Here is a 20,365-nt window from a genome sequence, read left to right on the forward strand (position 1 = left end):
CAGAGGAGCAAGCAGGAGAGCAGTCTGTGGCTGCTTTTCCTAGAGGGATGATGCAAGCTGCTGCACACTGTGTTCCTGTCTGATCACCACCTTCAAAATATTTCTGCCAGCCGCCACTGGAGAGCACAAGTCCCCAGCACTCTGGACCCTCAGCACAACAGCCTGTCCATCATTTAAATTCAGAGGTGGTAACAGTCTTGCAAAGAAATCAATACATTTTAATAGGTATTTGCTGAGGTTTATTAAGTATCAAACAGAACTGAAACATCCACTTATTGCTTATAGCTGCTGTCATTTCTGCTTGTCTTTTTTTTTTTTATTATTATTATTAACGAAAGCAGATGTGAGTTAGTCACTGGCAGACTTCTCATTAAAACGATGTTCGTTGCCTCTTTTGTGGATTGCACAGGAAGGTTGTGATAAACAGTTCACTTTATGTCATCCATCTGATGCTGCCGTTGTTACTAATGAAATACTAATGCTCTGATAATTCAGTTGTATCTTTTATTTACCTCTTAGGTTTCAATGTTATCCACTGCATAAAAAGAGCATTTGGAGAAACAAGTTCCACTGAGCCATGACAATTTATGCCAACTGAAGATTTGCCCCCCTTCCTCCTGAGGTAGACTTGGACTAGAAAAAGGAGCTGTCTGGCTAATACAAGCATACTTTGTAGCCATTGTCAAAATAGTTTTTATTCTCATCCAATGCAAACCTCAGGCATTATTACAGGGTTTCATGGAACAGATGTTCTTGAATTTGCATAATGACAGACAGACTGCCTTTTCTTTATGAAAGGTCAGTAAAAACCAGTGCTACTGTTCAGTTAGCCCTGCCTTCATTAAGCAATTTGAGGACAAAACTGCTTTGTCTTCACTCACTGTTTTCACAACTACTGCTTTACATACTTTAATCAGATGAAACTGCCACCAAACCATTGGCTTATGTCACACCACATGGCTGTCTAGCTTCCCTTATTTCCTAAACTTTGGGCATTCTTGTATGATTGTTCAAAAAACAGAGGAGCAAATCCTTAGTTGTTGTTGGACTGTAGCGACATTGGTGAAGCCTCCCTGACAGATGCTGGCTAAGATAAACAGCTCTTCAAGATAACATCCCAAAACTGTGTGCTCAGCCTCAGTTTAAACACAATTCTTTAATTACTTGTTTTGTTTTGTTTCTTTTCTTTTTTTTTACAACAGAAAAAAATAAATTTGCATGAATATTCTGAACAGAATTGTTATTTCTCATAAAGTGGATTTCTACTTAATAGCATGTGTCTCCATGTACAAGCAAGCTAAGCTGTTTGAAACATTTGTCTTCTTTTGTTTGTGATGTATGGGCACATCAGATAGCTGATGGGAAAGTTTTACATCTTCTACATCTAATGTCCCCGTGACAGATAAATTCCATAATGGATATCCCCAAAGAGAAGTGCTTGTTTGCCTTCAAGGCAAAAACTGAACTTTGCATGCTAGACAGCATGCAGCTGGAGGGTTATTGAGAAAGTTGATAGGCAGTGAGTGTCCTCATGGAAGTGCACTGGGAGGGGCAAAACCAAGATAAACGAGCATCATTGCACTACACAGTACTATCAAATCATGCTGAGATGCCTGAGAGAGGAGATGGAAGCTCTTTGCCTAAATGGGATGTGAAAATAATCACAAACTCAAACAATGAAATTCCTTGAATGGCCAAATAATTGAAGGTGAATCAGAATCATTAGTAGTCTCGCTTATTGCTGTTTTTATCTAGAATTTTTTATTTGTCTCTGAGTGGTGTTCCCTAGAGGTTAACACATTCAGGCACACTGGACAAGAACAGGAGCAAATTTATTGTGCTGGTCTAAGAAAACACTGTACCAGCATCACATCCTTGCATGCATTTACATATAACTTACCTACTTCAGTATCGATGTCTACAATGACTTGTCAGGATATGAAGCTGGGAAGAAAGGGTTCTTTTAGTGAATTTAAGCTTAAAGCAGGCAGAGCTTTAGATTTCAGAGCCACTCATCATCCAACTAAGCCATGCCTGGAATTGAATTAGAAGATTGCTTGGAAGCTTGTTTGAATAGTGAGGATGATAAGGAGAAATGAATGGCTGTGGAAGGGTGAGAAAAGCATAATTCAGAGAAGAGAGCTTCACTCTGAGTCTCGCTAGTGTGAACTTTACAAGTCTGAGAAGTGAAGACCTACCAAAAAGGGTGTTAAAATTGAAAATCTGATTTTTGAGCAAAAAAAAATCATTTTCAAGTCCTCTCAATGATGCATCATCATGCCACAGATTTTACATTTGGACAAGAAAAAAACAGCCAAGTTATTTGTACTTCTTTCTCTCCAGAGTTACATGGGGAAGGGAGTTTTATGTCCTCTCTGTTTCCTTTTAGCTTTAATGTTCCATTTAAATGCAGCACAGCCACTTTATCTGAACACAGAAAGATCTCAAAAGAAGTGAGCCTGACCTTCATGTCAGGAAGTGTGACAGATGCCCACAGACACTCTGAGGTGCCCACAGGCAATTGTGAGGCTAGCATCTGGGCAAAACTGAGGGAGGATTGATAAACAGTGGAAGAGGACTGAGATACAAAGGAGTAGATCTAGGAGTAGATCAGCCTAGCACTCCACAAGCAATGTCCTTGTCTGTACTGGAAGTACAGCCGGAGTGATGGCGTCTTCCATCCATGTTCTCTGCAAAGCACAAGTTGCAATTTGATGTCTTGCTAAAAGTCAGGCTGTAGCAGGAGTTATTCAACCCATGGAAAATATTAGTATAAATTACGTAAATTTGGCTTTTGTCAAAAAGGGATGAGGACATATCTATTTACAAGACAATTCCAAGAGTTCCATAACTTAACCAATGTGTCTTGCTCAAAAATATATAAATGCACTTTAAACCTTTTTCCTCACTTAGCATAATTTTAATGTGATATAAGACTATTGTACAGTTTGACAGTCATTTAAGGATAATTAGCGCAGCTCTTAAATGTATGGCTGTTATGACTGTATTCCTTAAAGCAAGTACAGGTTACACTTGTTCTTCAACTACAAGTTGAATTTGTTTGTGCTACTAATAAAATAGATTCCAATAATAGATCATTGGTTTGTATGATAAAACCGGAGGTGGAAAACCTCAGGATTTTCTGGTTTCTGATTTAAAGGGCTGATATGGGAAACTGAAATTAACTTCAAAGTTTTAGATTAAATTACCATTGCCTATTAGATGATGAGCTAGTTTCCTTTCAGTATCTGTTTCCTGATATTTCTTTTCTATTAAAGGTCGCTTAATGAAGTGCAACATAGAAAGCCCATGACTACCAGTCTTCACAGATAAAATGCTTCATGACACCATGTTCATAATTAATACCTTCTGGCAGCTCAGCCAGTGCTATTGGGGAAATATATATATATATATATATATACACACACATATATATGTTTCAAGACATGGCTTTAGTCTGTTTTTAATTCAAGTCGAACTAGCAGTGATTATTATTTGTGTTTATAAACTTTGTTGTCTACTCTGAAGTCCTTTTGGTTACTGCAATAAAACAGACATCTCATTTCAGAAATAAAATTCTGATGGAAATGAAGCCTTGATGTCGATTAACACTTCATGAACAAAAGGAAAAATTTCAACAAACCCATTCACATTTATCACTAATGAATAAATTGTTCTCTAAACAGAAGCGCAATCCCATAATAAGGTACATCACTTGCAGCATGCAGAGCATTCTGTTGTGTCAAAGAAAATGCTAACTATAAGTAAAATATTCATCTTTATTATTATTACAATTTTCATTTGTAGATGATTCTTAAAAGTGCCAAATATAGATGAGCATTTGACAACAGTGGAGGCAAATAGCTAACTCCAGACAACTGTGCTTGTAGTATCTTACTGAAATTATTCCTAATCAGAGAAAATCACACACACAGAGACACAAGACAGCCTGTATTCTTTTATTCCCCTAATATTTAGATCTGTCTTCTTTTGCTGCCTGAAACTGTACTCTAAACTCATTTTCAGGCTAGAGATACCTAAATTATGAGTGCCATAGTAATTCTGTAGAAATTAAGAACTGCACTGTCCACTGGCAGAAGAAAAAGAAAGTGAAAACAATTATTTACATTTCATCATATGGCAGATGATCGTACAAGTTAAATCCCTTAAGGGCAAATATGAATTTAATTTTCCCGTGGCGATAATTTTTCAGGATATCCACTGACATTAGACTCCTAGTTCAACTGCCAAATTTGTGCCTGTTTTCCAAGATACTGATGTCCCTTTGAAATCAAGCCCCTATAAAATTGCTTAAATTTCAGAAATGTGGTTTTAGACACACATGTGGAGAGTCTTAGAATTTACTTGTAATGCACATTAAGATCTAACTTTCAAGTGTCTTTTACAGTTTACTATAAATAAGATTTACTATTTAAAATGTAACAACAACAAAATCTTTTCATCTGAAGCAAGGCCTTTTGCCAGTAGCTTTGGAGGCTGAGCAAGATAGATAAAGATTTAGCATAACCCAAAATTCATCAGTGAGCTCTTGTTAAAAGTCAGAGGTTTGGAGGGCAGGAAACTAGGCAACAGACCTGCCTGGTTACTCATTTTGACAACAGTGACAGCAGGTATTCAGATGGGAAATAAAAATGTCACGTCTCATCACTAAACTCAGAGGGATGTAAAAATCATTTACTGTCATGGTGAAAGAGACGGAGAGAGGGGGAAATTCCACTGGAAATGCCATGCTACCTGATTAAGGATGAGATGTTTTTTCTGGAATATTTGACAGAGAGCTGGGGCAGGATGGGGGAAAAAATAGTGAAATGGCACTAACACAGAGGTAAGAGAATTTCAGCAATACGTAGGTATAGCCAAAAGTACTTGACAAAAATAAAGAAATTAAAAAAATAATAATCATGTACATGATCCTAGAACTGGAAAGTTTAATTTCAAATAATTTTTAATTGTAAAACCCAAAGTATTTCCATTTCCAAGTTTGCATTTGCATTTTTTTCAGGCACATGGAAAAAAAAATGTACAAAGTATTTTGGGCTTTATGCTCATTCCAAAAACTTTTAACATAAGAAATTAAAACATTTTGTTTCTAGCATGCATGGAAACTTAAACTGATACAAATAGGAAGAAGCATTTGACATATAAATTATCATCTACAAACAAAGTCATTTTAAGACTAGGTTGAAATATTTTGAAAATGAAAAACTCAGTACCCAAAGCATTTCAAATTCAGAAGTGTGTCTAGCAACTTCTTTGTTTATCTCAGTATAAAGGAAAAAAAAAAAAAAAAAAAGAAACAACAAAACACATTCTTGAATCAACAAAAATTGCAGGCTAACTTGCCATAGAAAATTAAGCTTAACTAAGCCTGAATACAAAGAGCAAAAAGCCCTAATAATCAATGTGAGAATGTTCCATCTATAAAGGTAGGACTTTTGATAATCTTGTACCCAGTTTCCAAGTTGTTTAGACTAAAACCACCAATGAACTGTGAGCATAAGCTTCATCTGAAAAAGCAAAGCTTTTCTGAGGACACTCAGGTCATTTAAACAGTGACTGATGTCCAAATGGCAGATTTTTTCTTGTTTGAAGGAGTCTAGATTGTGAAAGATAAAAATGAAAAATCAAGAAAATTGTCAATTTTTCTAACCTACCTTCTGCAAATTTTGCCTCTACATTGGCACTTTTCTAATACATTACTTAAACTGTCATTTCAAATTCACTTATTAAAATTTTGAAGGATACCTTAATATATTGGTCAGGGAGCTCCTTCTGCCCTTAAGACATTTTTTGTCCAGTCCATGCTCAATGGCAAAATAGCCCATAAAGAATACAGAATTGCAGCTGATAATGCTGAGAATGGCCATCATGTCACATTTTATCCCCTTTCTGGTTCCTTGCAACTGTTTTAACTGCTCCCCTCGGGGAGCTGAGATTTTCTATGTTCACTTACTACCAGAAGGTCAGTATTTGTTGACTTGTCCTAAAGTTTAAAAAGGACTCTGTTAGTTGAAATAGCTTTGAGGAAAAAATATCTGCAGTCTACTTATCTTAAAGAAAATTAATAAAAAAATCAACAATAAAATGAAAAATAAGCTCACAAAATAGAGAAGTGTTAACACTAAAGCCAAGCAAGCTAAAGAGCGTAGATCTTCCACTGAGCTCTGGGCAGGATAGTGCGTGTAGAGGCAGGTACAGTGTCACTTACTAACATCGCTTTGAATTATTAATCACACTACTTATCTGGGTGCATCTTGAGACTGCAGTTAGGGAAATACCAAGTTCTCTCCTCTAGCCTTTTGCAAAACTGAAACCAGTAGAGAGGAAAGCTTCCTAAACACCCATCTGGGCAGTATAACAAAATATAACTCTCCACATGTTAAAAAGAAAATGATGTCTGATGTGAAGGATTGTTTTTCATTGTGGTTTAGCATCTTTTGTCTAGATATGCTCTCCTGACCTATGGTGTGTAGTGTATTTTCTAGTTCCTGGTGTGTGTCAACAACTTCTTCTTGCAGTTGTTTCAGCACACCAGCAGAATACAGAAAATTGTCATGTTGTTAATGGTTTTTAGCTGGCTCGCTAAGGTCTACGAACACAGTCCCCATCATGGGAATAATCTGGTCATGCACTAAGATTTTACAATCACTAATCTGTAGAAGGAAGTCTAATGCTATGCTGACTGGGAAAGCTGTCATATCTCTGTGATAAGAACATGCATCTTTAATGTATCATGGGTAACATGACACCACAAGATACCTTTTATTAGTCTGAATATGAAGAAAGCACAAATATGCTTTCTTAAGCAAAAGAGTGTCTTTTTTTATTATTATTATTTTATTTTCCTGCATTCCTTTGAGCACACAGCCTGCTCCTTTGTGAGCAGGGTTTGCTTCTCTGGCTATTTCTTCCCTATGTCTAGCTCTGGCAGGGACACTGACCTTTCCCCTGTCTTTTTCATCAGATTTCTCATTCTTCACTCTACTTGGTTACAAAGGCTTTTAGGCAACTATTTTGTTTCATGCTGCCATGTTCATCTTGCTATCATTCAGTAATGGTTAGAGAGATTTATTTTATGAAACTTCATAAAATGTGAGATGGTGGTCCCTATACAAATTTATTACCATCTTCCTTTAAAAGAAGAAAAACAATAACAAGATTACTATAGACAGGGGTGCAAAAACACATCAGGTAAGTGCTTTTAAATATGTCATGTTGTTATTGATCTACTGATATCTGGCAGATTAAATCGCAAATTGAAATTTCTGTTTATGTCTTAGTCAGTGTTAACTACTGTCATTTATCAAAAAAACAAGCCAAAAAAGCCCCATGAACAACAAATAAGGTAGTGATTATTCTATAGCTGTATCAAGAGGGTTGCAGTGTAGCTAATTTAAACACTGGTAATGAAAGCATTTTAAAGAATTGTCTCATAAAAATATACAGAATCATTGCAGTCATTTTGTTTGCTGAAAAAGTTAAAACGTGCTGCAAGTTACTATTGAATTACTGCTACTTAGGAAATATATATATATATATATATATATATATATATAAACAAACAACACAAATCAAATTCACTATTTCACTATTCCTGGGAAAAGTATTTTACTTCACATATGAAAGAGTTGAACACGTATGTCTCTATAGACAGATGTACGCACTGGGTTTGCAGACATGATTGTGAATTGAGTAATTCTTCTAGTGTGACAGCAACAAAGCAGATCATTAATCTACTCATCAAAGAGCCAGGTCTTCAACTACACTCTTCAGTTATAGCAAGATTTTGTTCTTTGTTACCCAGTTCTTCAAAATAAAATGGCTGAAGAAATGGCCAGAAGCTAAAAGATCAAACACTGAGCAGGAAGATAAAAGCAGAACAAAGCTGAGTGCAAAGGATAATGTACTCCAACGTGCACAAAAGCAACTAGTCCGTGTATTAACATATAGAACAAGCTGCAGTAGGTATTGTTTTCATTATGGTAAATCCTCTGAGACCCCTCTCTTGTTGCATGCTGCTAGTGGCCACCACAGTTTTAAAAGCAGCAATATACCATCAGTCCCACTGGATTCAAATTTGAGCTGTATAGCTTTTATAGCAGCTATATAACTTCTTAAACACAAAGTGTCACAACTTACTTGTGACTATTCATGTAAGACAAGGGCTAGAAAAAAAAAGACCTAAAATCTTAAGATCAAAATTGAAGATCTCAAAGCCTTCATTAAATTGCTGCTAGTCCCCAAAGCACATAAATACCTACATGTCTGAAGTTTTCACCATTAATACGTTTTGTAAATACCTATACTTCTGCTACTTGGGGTCCTTTGCATATTCAGGCAAGCCCCAACAAAGCTAAGATGTTTAATCATCTGAGTTTGGAGACAATCTCTTTTTCTTAATCCTCAAATAATGGCTCAGGCTATTCATACCCCTAGGTCAGAATCCCAAGACGATGTAGGCATCTTTCCAAAAATGTGAAATAAATTTCAAATTCGTCCCTGTCCTCAGAATTTTCTGCTTTCTTGCTCAAACAGGCTGACTTGCTGTTTTGTAGATTCCTCCCTGAGACACTCAGGCTTTTCTGGGATCAGCTGGATTCTGCTCAAGGGTGAGTGCTTCGCTTTTAGACAACAATAGGATAAAACAAATGCCTAATTTCCTGAGAGAAGCAGATCTTGACATAAATAAAACAGATTTTAAAATGGGGGGGGGGGGGGGGGGGGGGGAGAGGAGGGGGAAGCGGGAGCGTGTAATAGCAGAATAGACATAGGACTTACGTACTTACGTCCTATGTCTATAATCCTGAGTGCTTTGGGGTTCAGGTCTCATTCAGGTGATGCAGTTACATCTCTTGGTGGCCAGTATTCAAAGAGAGTTGACTGAGGAAATGAGTTACTACAGGAAACAAAAAAAAGGTAAACAGGAAGTCCTGACTCCATGGAATTTCAACATGGCTCTGTTTTGATCTTCAAAGGCTACTTACTCCCTAACACCACTTCTTGAAAAATATGAATCAATGCTGGGCACCTAATCTCTAGCAGATAGTCTTGTAATATATATCTTCAAAAAGAGTAAAGGCAGATGCTTAGTTGAAGCTGAAGTGAGAGTAAACTTGGTATGTTTCATCCTCCCCAAAATCTGTCTATTGTTTAATAATGAGCTCTTTTGGCATTGGAAGCAATCATTTTGCTCTGAGTTATATACTACCACTATGTTAGCATTGCTCTGCTGACTTACTGCAGCTTTAGCAGTTTATTCAAACAGCAAATTTGGTCTGATGGTTTAAAAAACAAAACAAAACAAAAACACTGTCTCCTGATAATCTATAAATATGTGTGATTTGGGAAACAATTGACTCAGTTAACTGGAAAATAATTGTGTAATTTTTGTGTAAAGTACGTGCTAAATTCTAAAAACATGTTTTATATGAAGATGTTCTATTTAAATCACAAAAAAGTTTTAATTTATTAATATAATGTATGCAAAAATGAATGCCAGTTTAGCAGAAGACATAGAACATAAATGAGAAAAAAAAATCTGTCCTTATGTATTGGAATGCACAGAATATATATGGAGATAACTGCTTTGATATATTGTGAAGTTTTATTTCTCACTTTATAAAATAGTGCTGCACTATACAAAAAATAAATAGGTCATAATGGTGCCTAGAGACTAACTTTGACAATCATTGCAACCTTCATAGATAGTAGTGCAAAAATATATCTTTCATAAATAGAAACTTATGTTTCTGCTGACCTACCTGAGGGATGTACTTGCTGTGAGTATTCTTTATTTGGAGATTTGGTGATGTAGTCAAAACAGAATATGTTTTTATGGCAGCTAAGCCCAAAATGAAAAGTTTAGTATATTCCCTATTTGACAACATATAGTTTTAGGAAGTACAAGTTACCTCTGCTGAAGGATAACAAGTTGGGGAAATGTACTTACTTTCAAGTGGCTGTTGCTATTTTGTAAACTTTTCCTCTGAGGCTCAAAAGCCATACTGAATTGCATTTTAAACAGTCATTCCAATTCTTATTTGGATACTGTTGTAGACAAGTGAAAGAATAAATTAATTTTCACATACCCAAATATATGTATTTAGCTATGAATTGCAATGTTCCAAAGAACATTTAGAAAATAATTAACAATTTTAAACATTTTGAAGAGGAATAGGTTCTCACCTAATAAGCTCCCATCATGCTGTGAGTGATGAAATACGACTGTCCTGTAAAATGATGTTAAATACTGCAGGGTAGAAGAGACACAAAAGACACTAACCCATCTAACAATATGATAGAAGGAGAAACAAGTGTAAAACTGCTATATAGGATTCTTTACCTTTATAACATCTCCTTTGGAGCTAAGCTCCTCTTTCAGTTTGCTGTCACACAAGTTTCAGAAATCAACATTCACAGACCATAAAATAATACGAATTTTAGCATATGAATCATGAATATTTAATTATTCTTTTTCAGGTCTTTTTTTTTTTTTTTCAAGAACATTTGACAATTATTTCACAAGACAGATTTTTCTCTAAGTGAAAAAGAAAGTCTGCAACAGCTGAACTCAGATATCTGATGACTGCTGACAGAAGTGTTCGGGGATGCTCAGGCTGCTATGCAGAAACGTTAGACGTGTCACTTTTCAGTTGTGATTCTGGATTCACTTGAAAGGCAACTTGCAACATACAGGTACCAAGCCTTACATATACCTTACACATATGCATACATACATAAGGAGAGTTAGACAGTTTCCAAGACTCATAGGAGCCTCTCCAGAAGATGAATGCTGCTATACCGAGGTAGGATGGATGAGGATGGGTGAGAAGTCTGCAGTGTTTTGACACCACTTGCTATCTCACCACTCCAAGTGCTCCAGTCTAGCTGAGGTTAGTGTGAAACAACTTGTAGGGCGAAACACCTCTACAGTGTGAAGAGAAGGTGCTGCTCCTGCAGGAGGTAGTGCAGCAGAGGCTGATGCTTTGAACTGAGTCTTAAGGCACCATATTTCTAATGGTAGCTGTATTAAAGACAGAGTCCCATGTCAACTTTCAGGGGTGTGTGGGAAATATGAGCTGAAAATCCATCTCCTTGGGTTAGAGAGTTCTGGTGAAATATTGAGAGAAGTTAATGAATGTAGGAGGTGAACAAATACTGTCCATTTTAGTGCTGTGTTATAAAATAAGTCTGGAATTACAGGCTGGATTTTTGGTTTGGGCTTTTTGCAGCTACAGAATAACACTAAAGGCTACAAAACTATATTAAAACAGATTCAGATGAAGCACTTTTATAGCAAACTGGGCTTTCAGTTAGCATGAGTAGAAACAGATCTGTGTATCAATTATTTTTGAAGCCCTGTGGCATAAAAGGGATGACCAGGGAGTTGGCCTAAATGCCAAGCTGGGCAAGAAGAAACTATATTAAGCTTTATGAAAGCAATTTTAGCCAGTCAAACAGGAATAAGGAAAATCTTGGTGGAGGAAAAGGCTGTCTTACAGTCTTGTTCAACCAAAAGACTGTTAGAAAGTTGTTCCTGCCACAGTCAGAGGAGCAATTTGGCAGCTGTAGGCAGGGCCAATACTTGCTAAAGAGGTAGGTTAGCAGCGATCCTTTGCCACTCCTAAAATGACACATTGTTGTATAAGATTCACAAATTCATCAGAATCTCATTCTGGGGCCCTTGAGGGGCCAATACCATAAAACATCCTTAGTGAGTTAGAATAAATTGATATTGTCAATATCTATCACCTCCCCACTCCACATGGTATATAGATAAAGGAGGAAATGACAATTGCAGACATCCAGCTTGATCTTCTGCTGAATGCAGGCTGTAGGACTGCCCTGAATTCTTAACATCTATGTGAGTTTTTTATTATAAAAATTGCAACAGACATCCATTTGGCCCAATATATTGTTGTTTATTTGTATTATTGTCATATTTGTAAACTATAACTGCAATAAGGTGGCAGGCAGTGAAGAAGTTATGGGTGTGAGCCATCTCACCTAACTTTAGCTACCTGCAGTTTAATATCTGATTTAAAGTGTAGCCAATGGAAAGGGGTAGTGAGTGAGAAGTATGTCTAGAGACCAATTCATGTTATTCCAGTCTTAGATGAGTGAGATGAAGCATCCTCTGAAAGTGTCTCTTGGTATATATTAAATATACAGGGAGTCTGGATAACTAACAGAAATGAGATTTTAAGATTTTAGAAGACTAATGTATGATGAAGTCTTGCCTAATTGCCTACAGATTTGCAGTCTAAATGAGTCAGAGAGATGAGAAGTGATCTGCCTAGCGTAACACAGTTGCATCATAGGTGATTCTTCCCAGCAGTCTATTAACTGCTGGCCCACTCTGCCCCTTTATCAGGTTTATCAAACAATATCATGTAGTAGGACCTTAAAAGCATAATAAAGAGTCCTGAAATTTGTCACCTGTACAGTTCAGTAACAAGATAAATAATTAGTCTTTAAAAACACTTCTACAAAATTTTCAAATACAACTTGTTCATTTCCAAGTAAAAGAGTTTCCAGTTGAATGAAGGATAGCAATTTACCCTGTAATTTGCTGCAACCTTGTTAAACCTTTAGTTTTGCTATGTGGGGTTTTTAAAGTAATTTCTAAAAGTTCCAGTTATACCGGCAATGATGAAAAAAGACGTAATTAATTCTGTTCTGACACTGCAGTCATCCATAGCCAATCCACTAGTTTTGTTAAATTATAAAAGAGTCCTAGAAGAACTTATATGTTTACAGTGAATAATTACTGCTGGCACTCTGCTTTCTCACAGAATATTTAAATATAATAGTACAGATTTTCACTACAGATGACAACCTCATTGTCTCAAGACCTCATCTAATGTTTAGTAAAGTAAGAAAAATACAAATAAAAAATAAGTCTCATATTAATTCCATCAAACTCTTCATGATTCTTAAAAAATTTCATTGTGTTCCTTATTTGAAACAAATCACAAAAGTTAGGGTGCCAAGCTTACAATACTCTTGCCTGGCACCTTAAAATACATTTAGTCACCAAAATATAATTTAATTTTCAAATAAAAAATAATAAATATAGATATATATTTATCCTTGTTATGTTAAATAATAGCTTTGCCAGACAATACTAATGTCTCTGTAAAACAAAGAATTCTGTATTTGCTGAATGTGTCATCAAAATAAATTTTCAGGGTTGATAAAGACAAGATTGAAGAAGGACGTCAGGGATCTAAAATAACTTTATACACCCACAAAGGTATCTTATCAGCCAGAATGAATTCTCCAGTAAATATGTGTGCTGAAGACATAACTCCATTAATAAAAACAAACAACTTCCAATCATATTACAAACAAAGGCACAGAAATGTTATCAAATGACTGATAATATTGTATAAATCAATGATGTGTCCTTGTCTGGAATACTATGTTCAACAAAAGAAACTGTAGCAAAAATAGATGGGCTTGCATGGAATATGAATGAACAGTGTTACAGAAAACATGGAGTCTGAGTACACAAGAAAAGAATGGGTGATATAATGATATCCCAAAAAGATACCCCGCATCAAGAATTGTTGAAAAGGTGTATCACTTTCTGCCTTGCATAAAAGAGGAATTCACTCCAGGTGTATATTCCTGTAATGTTTGTTTTCTGCACATCCTCTAACCATTTAGTTTCTGTTAGACTTCTAGAAAAATAAATTTAATACATTATGTAAATAGGGAAAAAAATGAAAGAAAAAAAAACATGCAAATGTCATTTTCAGTTAAGGCAGCTTGTTTTTATCAGTGACATGGCTTCAATGGGAAGTTTCAGAATTGCCTGCATCATACACAGTTTACAGGTTGGGGTGTTCTGTAGAGACTTTTTAGATGGGGGTAGAGACATTTTTAGGCAGGGAAGAAAAGCCTTGTTCTTTCCTATACTGGGTGAGTGCCCTGACCACCAGACTAATATAGATTTCATTTCCTAACATTTTATTTTCCCTCCATTAAAAACAAAGCAGTAGCATTCTGAGCTTCTTCTTCCTCATATCTGTGTAGGTTTGAGGAGTGCTTTCAGGGCACCTTTGGAGTTTTGAGGAGGACATCTTCTATCTGATAATCTAGAAGAAATATTGGTCTGAATTAGTCACTGGTTTGTTAAGCTCTGTCAAAACTAAGGAGCAATTGCAGACCTCAAGAGACAATTTGTTGTTTACTCCTTACCAGTAAATGCTTGCATGCACGTGAGAGGTGTCTGAGAGCACGTAGCTGGCAGACTCATTAGGGAGTGTGCAATCAGATCTTTTTGCTGCTGTTTGCTCTGATAGTCTCTGTGGTCTGAGCACACCAAACAACGCAATGATGTGTTTGAGCTTATGGAGTTTTGCTAAGATTAGCTAAGTAAGTATCCAGATATAGAAATATCACCATTCATTTGCTTCATAAACTACATGCCAAGAGTAGCTTGGAGGGTATGAGCAGCACAGAAGAATTCATTACAGCTCTCTACAGTGTTCCCTCCCTCACCTGTGATTCACAGCTCTTGTTTTTGTTTTCTCATTCCCAGCAGCCAATTTAGAGATAAGTGACCTCTGACCCAAATGAAAGCCACTATTTCTAGCTGTTTGATGGCATTTAGCTACAGTCTTGTGCTGTTTCCCTCAGGCAAGAAGTCTGTGGGCTCTCTAGTAAACACTGCTTTACTAGAGCTCTGTACTGCTACTGAGCTCTCTGGATCTTGCCTACCTGCCCCAGGGCTACCAGTGGGATCCCAGGTTTTGTCCTCCAGCATCTGATGGAGAAGGGCAGTGATGTAGATGGGGGGGCAGCAGCAATCCTGCAGAGTGTGCGGGAGTGCCGTTTGGCAGGCAAAGCCAGAAACAGACTGCCTGAGACTGGTGCTGGACATCTTTCTTTCACTGTAGGTCCTGCATTTCTGATAGTGGGGACAGCCACTTGCTGAGGGCTGCACTGTAAGTGCACAGCCTGAGAGAGCACATTGCCATGATGGGCAGCACCATGAGCCCCAGGGACTGACTGACCGAGTGACACAGCATTTAGGCATGTCTTTGCTGAAAAGCAGCTGTTTTTTATACACACATATATATGGGGAGGGCACTTAGGCATTTTTTGAGGGAAAGAAAGTCTTCTAAGCTTGTATTTTATTTTTAAAATAGGGAAAAACTACGATGTTTTGTATCAAACAACAAGTTAACTTATCAAAAAGGGCAAGGCAGCTCTCCTTTATTATAGTGTCTGGACCTCTGTGTTACATTTCATGAACTCAGAGGAAAAGCTGGAAGGAAAGCAATTCTTTCACAAAGATACACAGCCCATTATGTTTACGATAAACTACTTAGCTAGGAATTGAGCTTCTCCCTCAGGTAAAAAGCCAGATAGCCAGAGCAGGACAAAGTACAGATTTGGACATTCCTGTTGGATCCAGCCGTACCCTGGGGAATAAGATGAACCTCTGTAGGATGTGAGGTCCAAATAGTGGATAGCTTTTAGGCTGATACCAGCCCCATCATCTCACACACATTACTGTAGCACACACATTACTGTTTCAGCAATAACTGAGAGCCAGACAATCATTAATTTCAGAGCTGGAGCACTGCTTGTTGTTTATCTGTTGTCAGGTTTATTTGCTGTCGAGTTTCTCAACTGCCGTTCTTACAAAGCTCTGAAGACACATATGATGGTCATAAGTGATGGAAGTGAGGCTTGAAAACTCATAGTATTAAATCCATTCATTCAGTAGCCCACTTTTGTAATACTGTTTTTGAAAACAGTTGGCATTTATGCTTTACATCTATAAGATGTATGGCATTTACCCTCACAGTAGGCCTTATTGGTCACTGATAGTTGCACTGCAGAGACAGAGAAATCAGTTCTCAGGAAAAGAGAAAAAAAAACGCTCATGGAAAAATGTGAACATATCTGCAATAGAAGACAGACCAGAACATGGTATTTTGAAACCTTACATTTAAAAACACAACTGCAAAGGCAGGAACCATTTTTTAATGAAGAACCAGGGTAGAGTTTTTGTATAATATCTTTCTTAATAGTATTTTTAAAACTATTTATTATGTTTTATATTATTCATTTTTTCTATGTGCCTTAAAGTCAGCTGGGAACTATTAACAATTACTTATCAGAGTTTAGAACAGTAATTAAGTTGAATTGTTTAACATTTTTTTGATGATTGGAGCTCTGACCTGTGTTCTAGGAATGAGTCACCCTCATCAGTACAGAAAAGGTTGTGCTAGAAAAAAAAGGTTGTGCTAGATATAAATCTACAATATTGTCTCATTATCTTTCTACCTCATTATGCCAGAAACTCATTCATATTTCAGATACTAGAGTTTCATTTCTATAGATTCTAAACATGGTGTTTAGCTTTCTTTGACTCCTTGATACTTTGTTCTGTTACACAGAGAATTGCAAAGTGTGTAAATATTTAAATGTTCAGGAGAGTCCCATTTGCTGGCACGATGTGCTCAGTCCATATTGGTTTTATTGTAATGGAAGAGCAGAATTATGTACTCTTGATGACACACTACATTATTTTTGATTTTTTTACTTCTCTGTTGTATGTCTGTTTAGTCTAAAGCAAACTCATGTTGACTGAAAGAATATGGCAAGCTGTGTAACAATAGTCAGTATCCATGGCAGTTTCCTAATTTGTGTAATTCTCTTGCCACACTGGAACATACAGATCCCTTTCTTTCTCCTCCCAACCCACCTAAATGAAATTTTTAGTACTTGGACTTCATTAAAGTTAATTTCTGAGGATTGAACACTTGACTCATCTTCAAAGCTGTTAATAAATTTAGATCAAAACTTTCCTATCATAATGGAGGAAAACTCCCAATCTTTTTTCTCCATTTTTTTTAAATGAATTTAAATGTAAAAAAGTATCCTTTTCACATATATATTTTCTTTGATCTTCCTCTTCTTTCCTGCCTTTTAAAGGCAAAATGACAGAGAAGAGAGTAAGGGAGATTAACTCTGAAATAAAAAGTATAAATTTAGACAAAAAGATGGCAAAATATATTTCAAAATAATTCACTGTCTAATATTGATGAAAATTGAAAATGAATGCCTGTTTTCGTTATTTGCATAAATTAATGAGAGTTTTTTCTGATAAACTTGAATGAATTTTAAACTGTTACTGAATAACTTATCTTATTTCTTCTTGTTTTTTGGACACAGTGATGGGAAGAGGGTGATCAATTGATCATCAGCTACTGGTTTTCTATACAACACAAAAGAAGGTGGAAATCTGATTGTATTGTTTTGAAACAAATTGACAAAGAATCCTGAGAGCCCTAGAGTGTTCCATCTTGACCTTTGTCTAGAACAGAATGTCTGCATTTTCCACTGAAATTTCCTTTTTTTTTTTTTTTTTTTTTTTTTTTTTTTTTTTTTTTGTGCGGGGGTCCCAAGACAGCAACCTCTGTTCTTCATCAGACCTGGCTTTTTCACATCCCAGGCTGGCCAGCACTGCTTTAAAGGCTGACTATTGGACTGCAAAATGATAAACACCTATACTTATTTGATTTTCATCTGCTAATATCTTTTTATTTTTTAAAGGGAGAAGGTTTCTTCTTGTATTGTTATCTCATAATTCAATGTAATCTCATAATCCTTTGGACCGTAATGAGAGCATTCTGCCAGTTACTCTATTTTGGCATGGTTTAGAGATATATGTGAGTAAGAAAGGACTTCTGTCTCTTCATCTGTTTGCCCCACTTTTTTTTTTACTTTTTTTTTTTTTTTTTAAATAAAGGCCATCTGGATTTTATTTTGCACTGAAGAATGTACAGCATGTACAGAATTTGTTTTCCATGTGAGAGACAGCATTCAGTTACGACTGCTTGGATTGTAAGTCTGCAAATGTTTGTGGCAAAATACCTGGCTTCGAGTTCTGCTTTCTAAAAAGAAATGTGAGCTAAGCCTGATCTTGAGAATGAAGTGTGGGAGAGGGGCTGACAGGGGTAGGGAAATGCCATGTTGGAAAGCCTAAGAGTTTCATATAACCCACATTCAGACATTACTGCACTGCCCTGAATTTTGCATGCCCCATCTAAATAACATGTAGACTATAAGCATGTGGCATTTCTAGTGAGAACAGATCAAAACCTCAAATAAGACATATAATGGCTTTAAGCCAGGGGAAGAAAAAACAACTGAAAACCAACTTGAGGAAAGTACAAATTTAGCTTGTGGTGTACTGTGTACTCAGTGCACGCTGTCAGAGAGGGGTGTGGTTCATTATTGTGAACTTCTCGCCTCATAATAACAACTTTCCCAGCTATCCCTGCTATCCCTGCTGTAGTGACTATTGCCATCATCATCATTGATCAGAAGGAACATCTGGGCTCTATGAGAAATATAGAAATAACCCAGGTATTATACATTTTTTGCATCTGAATTGGTTGGGCACATGCACTAGCTTTCACAGAATATTGAACAATTTCTTGAAATGCTTTTTGATTCAGTTTTAGGACTATCATATTTTACTCCATACCCAAGGGAGAATGACGGAGAATATTCTCGCTCCTCAATAGTTTAACAAGGTTTCTTATCCAGGAAGTTAGGGAATGTAGACACCAAGCTCAGAGAAGCTCTTATGTGACAAGGCTCATTGTACCTGGAGTTTTCAAGGCTGAAAAACACTGGTGATGAAGGGGGATAACATGACAACACTTCACTTATTCACTTGGGCTGTGCCATGCTCCTGGAAGCGCCTTGCACATGATCAAGCTTTTGAACAAGGGATCAAGTTGTGCTGGAGCACCTGAGCAATACGCCCTGGTTCAGTCTGGAAAACTATTTTATACCTGATAATGACAAAGGGAAGGGAAGGGAAGGGAAGGGAAGGGAAGGGAAGGGAAGGGAAGGGAAGGGAAGGGAAGGGAAGGGAAGGGAAGGGAAGGGAAGGGAAGGGAAGGGAAGGGAAGGGAAGGGAAGGGAAGGGAAGGGAAGGGAAGGGAAGGGAAGGGAAGGGAAGGGAAGGGAAGGGAAGGGAAGGGAAGGGAAGGGAAAAGGGTGTAGTTCAAAGAAAAGCATTTAGGCATTTCAGAGGTGGAACAAAAATTTCTAAGCTACATGCCTTCTGGATACAGCCGAACAGTCCTGAGAAGAAAGTCATAAAGTCTCACAAAGCAGCAGCAGTAAGAACGTGGAAAGCTGAAGTCTCTTACCCTGACTCCAATCACTTCTGTACAATTCCTACAAGCTGGGGACAGCATTTGTTTTGATTGATTGCAGCCATTCAAAATCCAATTATTCAGTATAAAACTGGTATTTGGCCTTACTCCTATAATCAAGAGCACTTCTAGAGGCACTTCTAGAGGAGAATTTAATTCATTCTGAGATAGGTGTCTGGAATAGATGGGATTTGTAATAGTCTGGACATTTCTTATAATGGAAATCTTGGCAGCTAGCAAGATTTAGTTTTCTAAATGTTAAGGAGTCTTCTCTCACAGGTACTCACAGGATGCAGGACCTACAAAAGAGATCAGGAAGTTCAGCTGTTTTTGATTATAATTTCTTTTGCTTTTTTCAAGTGTGTATCAACCAACTGCTTTAAAACCTCTTCATTTTCTTTCATCTACCACTATACATCACTGACATATGTGTTTCACACACTGTTCATATAATTTGTTTTTCAAACTCATAAAGCATTGGTTAATCTTCCTTCAGTCACAGAAAGAATGAAAACATGTCTCCCTCTATAATCTATTTTAATTTCTCACACAGATGATTTAATGCATTGGCAATCTACTATTTAATGTTTTCAGTCACTTAATATCTATTTTATCTCTCACAAATATAATCACATATATAATCAAAATTTCTATCAGGCTACATATTTTAAATATACGTTTGATCTGTCCCTTGTGGTGGGTTTCACAAAACTGCTGCCAAAAAATACTAAGGCAGTTTGTGGGAAGCTACAAAAAGTTCAGCCTGCACAGTCTGCTTCCTTAGGTCTAAGATTATATTTTGGTTTTAAACTCAACCAGTGCTTACTAAAATGCCATCAATCAAGATAATAAATGATTTCTTTTTCATGTGATATGTTCTCCAAGTGGAATTTTAATGAGATACTAAAGTATACTTCATAGCTCAGGTTATACACAAATATCTTAATGTCAAATATCTTAGTGCCATAAAAAATATTTGACTAAGGCAAACATATATATGAAGGTATATGTGTTGCTGTAATGGGAAACATCTTTACTGATGGAAGATAAAAATAAATTTATTTATTCTTCCAAGTACAGTGGTTCCTGTATAGAAGCCACCTCCTTTAACATTAAACTCATTTCTTTTAATAGTAAACATTAACCTG

At 36.6% G+C, this 20,365-nt stretch overlaps 1 protein-coding gene and 1 long non-coding RNA gene across 3 annotated transcripts in view; both read right to left on the reverse strand.

Moving 5' to 3' along the window:
* Positions 1 to 9,240, reverse strand: part of LOC311430154 — a 71,578-nt gene extending 62,338 nt beyond the window's left edge. Inside the window, exon 1 of one of the 2 annotated variants that reach the window (XR_014688594.1) lies at positions 8,800 to 9,240. This is a non-coding gene — a long non-coding RNA (uncharacterized lncRNA). The remainder of the gene's footprint in view (positions 1 to 8,799) is intronic. The other variant, XR_014688595.1, reaches the window with a different exon arrangement.
* A 3,076-nt stretch (positions 9,241 to 12,316) lies between these two features.
* The window catches only part of EEA1 (early endosome antigen 1), a 406,236-nt gene continuing 398,187 nt past the window's right edge, over positions 12,317 to 20,365 (reverse strand). The window contains exon 31 of the mRNA XM_084506554.1: positions 12,317 to 12,327. The gene's annotated coding sequence lies outside the window, so the exon portion shown is untranslated. The remainder of the gene's footprint in view (positions 12,328 to 20,365) is intronic.

Source organism: Aythya ferina (genome assembly GCF_964211825.1).
Source record: "Aythya ferina genome assembly, chromosome: 1".
In the NCBI taxonomy this organism is placed as follows: domain Eukaryota; kingdom Metazoa; phylum Chordata; class Aves; order Anseriformes; family Anatidae; genus Aythya; species Aythya ferina.